This window comes from Penaeus vannamei, chromosome 34 (assembly GCF_042767895.1).
Source record: "Penaeus vannamei isolate JL-2024 chromosome 34, ASM4276789v1, whole genome shotgun sequence".
NCBI lineage: Eukaryota > Metazoa > Arthropoda > Malacostraca > Decapoda > Penaeidae > Penaeus > Penaeus vannamei.
This window is the reverse complement of record NC_091582.1, coordinates 5686651-5694150: the sequence shown is the minus strand read 5'-3', so window position 1 is coordinate 5694150 and position 7500 is coordinate 5686651. Positions and strand designations below refer to the sequence as shown.

At 45.4% G+C, this 7500-nt stretch overlaps 1 protein-coding gene across 9 annotated transcripts in view; it reads right to left on the bottom strand.

Annotated features, from left to right (window-relative positions):
* Nucleotides 1-7500, bottom strand: part of LOC113805345 (neuropeptide SIFamide receptor) — an 81957-nt gene that overhangs the window by 28862 nt on the left and 45595 nt on the right. For 3 of the 9 annotated variants that reach the window (XM_070113643.1, XM_070113648.1, XM_070113651.1), the window contains exon 1: nt 3325-3653. The exons of 2 other annotated variants lie outside the window; for them this stretch is intronic. The gene's annotated coding sequence lies outside the window, so the exon portion shown is untranslated. Of the gene's footprint in view, nt 1-2245; nt 2308-3324; nt 3654-7500 lie in introns of those variants that run through there. 4 more of the 9 variants (XM_070113647.1, XM_070113650.1, XM_070113645.1 and 1 more) reach the window with 3 other exon arrangements.

The window sequence follows — 7500 nt, the reverse complement described above, 5'->3', positions numbered from 1 at the left end:
CTCACCCTTGACTCACTCCTCCTTAGCCTCGCCTCACCCTTGACTCACTCCTCCTTGGCCTCGCCTCACCCTCTGGCTCACCCTTGACTCACTCCTCCTTAGCCTCGCCTCACCCTTGACTCACTCCTCCTTGGCCTCGCCTCACCCTCTGGCTCACCCTTGACTCACTCCTCCTTAGCCTCGCCTCACCCTTGACTCACTCCTCCTTGGCCTCGCCTCACCCTTGACTCACTCCTCCTTAGCCTCGCCTCACTATTTGGCTCACCCTTGACTCACTCCTCCTTAGCCTCGCCTCACCCTTGACTCACTCCTCCTTGGCCTCGCCTCACCCTCTGGCTCACCCTTGAGTCACTCTTCCTCCGCCTCGCCTAACCCTTGACTCATTCCTCCTCCGCCTCGCCTCACCCTCTGGCTCACCCTTGAGTCACTCCTCCTCCGCCTCGCCTCACCCTCTGGCTCACCCTTGAGTCACTCCTCCTCCGCCTCGCCTCACCCTTGACTCATTCCTCCTCCGCCTCGCCTCACCCTCTGGCTCACCCTTGACTCACTCCTCCGCGGCCCCTCCTCACCCTCTGGCTCACCCTTGAGTCACTCTTCCTCCGCCTCGCCTCACCCTTGACTCATTCCTCCTCCGCCTCGCCTCACCCTCTGGCTCACCCTTGAGTCACTCCTCCTTAGCCTCGCCTCACCCTCTGGCTCACCCTTGAGTCACTCCTCCTCCGCCTCGCCTCACCCTTGACTCATTCCTCCTCCGCCTCGCTTCACCCTTGACTCATTCCTCCTCCGCCTCGCCTCACCCTCTGGCTCGCCCTTGACTCACTCCTCCTTAGCCTCGCCTCACCCTTTGGCTCACCCTTGAGTCACTCCTCCTCCGCCTCGCCTCACCCTTGACTCACTCCTCCTTAGCCTCGCCTCACTATTTGGCTCACCCTTGAGTCACTCCTCCTCACCCTCTGGCTCACCCTTGACTCATTCCTCCTTAGCCTCGCCTCACCATTTGGCTCACCCTTGAGTCACTCCTCTTCCGCCTCGCCTCACCATTTGGCTCACCCTTGAGTCACTCCTCCTCACCCTCTGGCTCACCCTTGAGTCACTCCTCCTCCGCCTCGCCTCACCATTTGGCTCACCCTTGAGTCACTCCTCCTTCGCCTCGCCTCACCCTCTGGCTCACCCTTGAGTCACTCCTCCTCCGCCTCGTCTCACCCTTGACTCATTCCTCCTTGGCCTCACCTCACCCTCTGGCTCACCCTTGAGTCACTCCTCCTCCGCCTCGTCTCACCCTTGACTCATTCCTCCTTAGCCTCGCCTCACTATTTGGCTCACCCTTGAGTCACTCCTCCTCACCCTCTGGCTCACCCTTGAGTCACTCCTCCTCCGCCTCGCCTCACCATTTGGCTCACCCTTGACTCACTCCTCCTTAGCCTCGCCTCACCCTCTGGCTCACCCTTGAGTCACTCCTCCTCCGCCTCGTCTCACCCTTGACTCATTCCTCCTTAGCCTCGCCTCACCCTTTGGCTCACCCTTGAGTCACTCCTCCTCACCCTCTGGCTCACCCTTGAGTCACTCCTCCTCCGCCTCGCCTCACCATTTGGCTCACCCTTGACTCACTCCTCCTTAGCCTCGCCTCACCCTCTGGCTCACCCTTGAGTCACTCCTCCTCCGCCTCGTCTCACCCTTGACTCATTCCTCCTTGGCCTCACCTCACCCTCTGGCTCACCCTTGAGCTTTAATTAATAACATAAATACATCCATAACAACAACAATTTTTTTTAATAACCCAAAATCTACTGCAGTTTCTTTTATACCAATGAATGATAATATAAATAATAATAATCAATAACAAATGTTAGATTACTGAATCAATAGAAATAAAACAGTGAGAGTAAACTATATGCAATAATTAGTGTCTTAACTAGTCCAAAAATCTAATCGAAGATATTAATATTAAGGAATACGTATGAAAGCGACTTATGATGATCATTATTTAACAATTTTATGGATTCTCCTAATTGCTGTATCATTTTTCTCGCGTTTTTTATTTTTATTATCATTTCTCTCTTATTTTTATTTAAACCATCATTCCCCTTTCGTACAATCGTCAATCAATTCTATTTCTTCTGATTTTTTTCTCTCTTCATTCACTCCTTCTGCGTCATCATTTATTCTTTCCTCTAATTCCATCTTCGTCATCGCTGTTCACACCCATTCGTATCCACGCCTCCTCCGAATCCTTAATTAGATTAACCTTTGTAACTGAAGCCATCACGAAGGAAAACGAACACATGTCCCACTCTCACAAGGAGTCGGACGGAAACTAAACATATGACCAAGTTCTCTGCGTTTCCTTTCTTATAAACTTTAAAATCAAGGATGACAAAACAAGCCTGATTAATAATAAATTATGCAAATGGGAATTAGAAACATTGTGCAACGATTGACAGCGGAAGTGGCAACTATCCTCGTAAGACAAAAGGTCACCATTTATGAGTTGCTGTTTGGGTTGTAACCGCTGGCAAGGATCGTGGAAAAATGTTAACAAATCCTGCACTAGGAATTATACAACAACAGTATTTATTTTGACATTCATCCATGGAAATACTATAAACGCCAGGAATTACATAACAACAGCATTTATTGAGATATTCGTCAGTGCTGCCTTTAGCAATGCTATTCCTATTGTTACAACCTTTATTGTTGTTGTACCATTATCATGCTGCAATCATTATCATTATTTGTGCATTATTACTATCATTGTTATAATCGTTATTAGCACTATTATCATTACTGTCATAGTCATTATTACTCGCTACACAATGAGAGAGAGAGAGAGAGAGAGAGAGAGAGAGAGAGAGAGAGAGAGAGAGAGAGAGAGACAGAGAGAGAGACAGAGACAGAGACAGAGACAGAGAGAGAGAGAGAAGAGAGAGAGAGAGAAAGAGAGAGAGACAGAGAGAGAGAGAGAGAGAGAGAGAGAGAGAGAGAGAGAGAGAGAGAGAGAGAGAGAGAGAGAGAGAGAGAGAGAGACAGAGAGAGAGACAGAGACAGAGACAGAGACAGAGACAGAGAGAGAAAGAGACAGACAGACTGACAGAGGCAGACATAGACAGACAGAAAGAAAGACACACACAGACAGAGAAACAGAGAGCGAGAGAAAAATGTCTCTGGATCCCCCTCTGATTGCATCTTCTGGTCTAAAGGTGAAATTACATCTCTGATTCAGAAACTGGCGCCAAACAGCTCACAAAACACTAAAAAAAAGTTACAAAAAAAATAATAATAAAAAACACCAATCAGCACCCACTGGAAGCAAAGCAAATTGAATACCTGTTCACTGACGATCAACCTCGAGTCGCCAAAGGAGGTGACATAATTTTAGTTCTCTTCTCCTTCTCTTTTCCTTTCGTTTCTCTCTCTCTCTCTCTTTTTATTTTCTTGCTTCCTCCGTTTATTACAGAACTCGACTACGAACGTCTGTCGACTTACAGAGTACTGTCGGAGTCTCGAAAATAAATGTCACTTCACTTTTCAAACAGGTAGAGATCTCGCCTCCCCGAAAAGATTTCTCAAGAACGACAGGCACTCGAGCGGGCAACCGAATGGCACCTTGGCACTGTGGACTTCCTAGCGCTGCGACGCGTCCGCCCAGACTGGCACTCGCTGGGTCACTCAAGTAAAGGCATGGGAGGGAGGGAGGGAGGGAGAAGGAGGAGGAGGGAGAGAGGAGAAGGAGGAGGAGGGAGGGAGGAGAAGGAGGAGGAGGGAGGAGGACAAATGGAGGGGGGAGGGAGGGAGGAGGGAGGGCAAAGGGAAGGGGGATTGAGGGGGCAAGGGAGGGGGAAGGGAGAAAGAGGGAGGAGGAAGGAAGGAGGGAGAGGGGAAGAAGAAGGAGGAGGAGGAGGAAACACGAGAGGGAGTGGAGAAGGAGTAAGGGAGGAGGAGGAGGAGGGAGGAGGTGGAGATGCTAGGAAAGGAGGAGGAGAGACTGGGGTTACGGGGTTGGGGATGCGTTACCTAAGGCGGGGGAGGGGAGAAAGATACTTGCAAAGGGGAGGAAGGTGATGGAAAGGCAGATAGGAAAAAGTTAGATTAGATGTTTGGGTAGATGGGGGAGGGGGAGAAAGTGGGAGGGGTTGGGGAAAGATGGAAAGAGATAAGGGAATGACTGAGAAAGAGAGATAGAGAGAGATAAGGGGGGGAGGAAGAATAGAAAGAGGAAAATGGAAAGAAAAGACAGAAAAAATATATTTCACTACTCTTCTCTCTCTCTCGCTCTCTCTCTCTCTCTCTCTCTCTCTCTCTCTCTCTCTCTCTCTCTCTCTCTCTCTCTCTCTCCCCCTCCCACTCTCCCTCTCTCCATCCCCCTCTCCCTCTCTCCATCCCCTCTCCCACTTTCCCTCCCTCTCCCTCTCTCCCTCTCTCCCTCCTCTCTCCCTCCCTCTCCCTCTCTCTCTCCCTCCCTCCCCCTCCCCTCCTCTCTCCCTCCCTCCCCCTTTCCCTCTCTCTTTCTCTCCCTCCCCCCCTCCCCCCTCTCTCTCTCTCCTCCCTCCCTCTTACTCTCTCTCCTCTCCCTCTCTCTCTCTCTCCCTCCCTCTCTCCCTCCCCCTCTCCCTCTCTCTCTCTCTCCCTCCCCCTCCCCTCTCTCCCTCTCTCCCTCCCCTCTCCCCTCCTCCCCCTCTCCATCTCCTCCCCCTCTCTCCTCTCTCCTCCTTCTCCCTCTCTCCGTCCCCTCCCTCTCCCCTCTCCCTCTTTCCGTCCCCTCCTCCCCTCTCCTCCCCTCTTACTCTCTCCCCCTTCTCCCTCTCCTTCCCCTCCCCTCCCCCTCCCCCTCTCCCTCTCTCCCTCCCTCTCTCCCTCCCCCTCTCCCTATCTCCCTCCTTCTCGATTATATAAACCGCAATGAACCGAATAGAGAATCGAATTCCCTCGCCTGCCACTGACCTTCCTCCCTATAAGATCGAATTCCCTTTCAAAAACCTTTATCGATAGATGGCGCCGTGGTAGAACCATGGCACTTATAGCTGACCACAAAGGCATTGAATTGAGCCCCATATCTTTTATGGTGATAATCAAAAATATATACCGAAGAGCAGAGCAGAGAAGAGAAGAGGAGAGAAGAGGAGAGGAGAGAAGGGAAGAGAAGAGAAGAGAAGAGAAGAGAAGAGAAGAGAAGAGAAGAGAAGAGAAGAGAAGAGAAGAGAAGAGAAGAGAAGAGAAGAAGAAGAAGAAAGAAGAGAAGAGAAGAACAAGAAGAAGAAGAAGAAGAAGAAGAAGAAGAAGAGAAGAGAAGAAGAAGAAGAAGAAGAAGAAAGAAAAAAAAATCCAAGGGGTGAAAATACGAAAGAAATTCTGTGGCGACCTTCACCTGGCTGAAATTGTAGATACTGAAGATGCCAAAGTGTTTACACCTGAGAGGGAGAGAGGGGGGGACTGAGACAGTAAGAAAGAGAGAGAGAGAGAGAGAGAGAGAGAGAGAGAGAGAGAGAGAGAGAGAGAGAGAGAGAGAGAGAGAGAGAGAGAGAGAAGAGGGATAAATGGATAAATAGAAAACCAAAAATATAAACAAACAAGCGAAAGAAGTTTACACGGAAAGAAAATAAAGAGCCTTCAGACGAAACAGGAAAAAAACAATTGTAAGATAGAAAGAAGGAAAACGGAAGACGAGAGACGTTGAAAGAAAAGGGGGAACAGAGCAGAGAGGAAAAGAGAGGGAAAGAGAAGATAAGAAAAGAAAAAAGAGAAATGAGGAGATAGGAGAAATAAAGAGAAGAGAAGTGAAGAGAGAGGAGGGAAAATAAAGAGAAGAGAAGGGAAGAAAATGGAAGAGAACAAGATAAATTCAAAGAAAAAAGAAAAATACAAAACAAAACAAAACGAATCAACACAAACAGAAAACAAAAGAGCAGAACACAAGAAGATGAACAAACACACACATTGCCTGCTGATAAAGGACCGACTTACTTATAAAAGTTATAAAAGACTGACTTAGTTATAAAGACTTCTCATAAAAGTTACAAAAAACATTAGTTATAAAAGTTATAAGACAGTTATAAAAGTTATAAGACTTAGTTATAAAAGCTATAAGACTTAGTTATAAAAGTTATAGAAGACAGTATTAAAAGTTAGGAGAGACTGACTTTGTTATAAAAGTTATAAAAGACTAATCTTAAAAGTTATAAAAGACATAGTTATGAAGACTTAGTTATACAAATTATATGACTTAGTTATAAAAGTTATAGAAGGAAGTATTAAAAGTTAGGAGAGATTGACTTTGTTATAAAAGTTATAAAAGACTTAGTAATAAAAGACAGTTATAAACATTGTAAGACTTAGTTATAAAAGACTTATCTTAAAAGTTATAAAAGACATAGTTATGAAGACTTAGTTATAAAAATTATATGACTTAGTTATAAAAATTATAGAAGACAGTTAGAAAAGTTAGAAAAGACTGACTTTGCTATACGTTATAAAAGACTTAGTTATAAGCATTGTGAAAGACAGCTATAAGAAATATAAAATATTTAGTTACAAAGACTTAATAATAAAAGTAATAAAAGACTTTTAGTTATAAAGACAGTTTAAAAAGTTATAAAAGACTTTTAGTTATAAAGAGTTTTAAAAAGTTATAAAAGACTTAGTTATAAAGACTTAGTTTAAAAAGTTATAAAATAATTATAAAGACAGTTATAAAAGTTATAAGACATAGAAGATAGTTAAAACAACTGGAAAAGTCTGACTTTGTTATAAGAGTTATAAAAGACAGTTATAAAAAATGCAAAAGACCGTTATAAGAATCATAAAATACGTAGTTATAACGACCATAATAACAGTTATAAAAGACTCAGTTATAAAGACCGACTGCTGCCACATACATCTTATCTCGCTTGTCTTCCCGAGACTTTAATCTATTATCTATGGGCATTATTGTGATGCGTCGATGATAAAGATGATTGCGATAAGGGATGAAGGGGGAAAGATGAATAAGTTGCGATTATGGAATGAATGCGAAGTGAAGGTAATGAATATAATTCTGTGGATTATATCAAAGCGATAAAGTAATTCGGATTTTAAGAAGAATTAAATTACATGTATTCCCCTCACTCTCCTTTCTTCTCTTCTCTTCTTTTCTCTCTTCTCCTCTTTTCTTCTTTTCTCTCCTCACCTCTTTTCTCTTCTCCTTTCCTCTCCCATACTCTCCTTTCTTCCACTATCCTCTCCTCACCTCTCTTCTCTTCTCCCCTTCCCTCCTTTCTTCTCTTCTCTTCTTTTCTCTCTTCTCCTCTTTTTTTTTCTTTTCTCTCCTCTCCTTTTTTCTCTTCTCCTCTTTTTCTTTCTCTTCTCCTCTCCTTTCTTCCTCCTCTTTCACCTCTCTTCTCTCCCTCTTTTTCTTCTCTTCTCCCTCTCCTCCCTCTTCTCTTCCCCCTTCCCTCCTTTCTTCTCTTCTCCCCTTCTTCTCCTCTCTTTCCTCTTCTCTTCCCTCCTCTCTTCCCCTTTCCTCCTTCT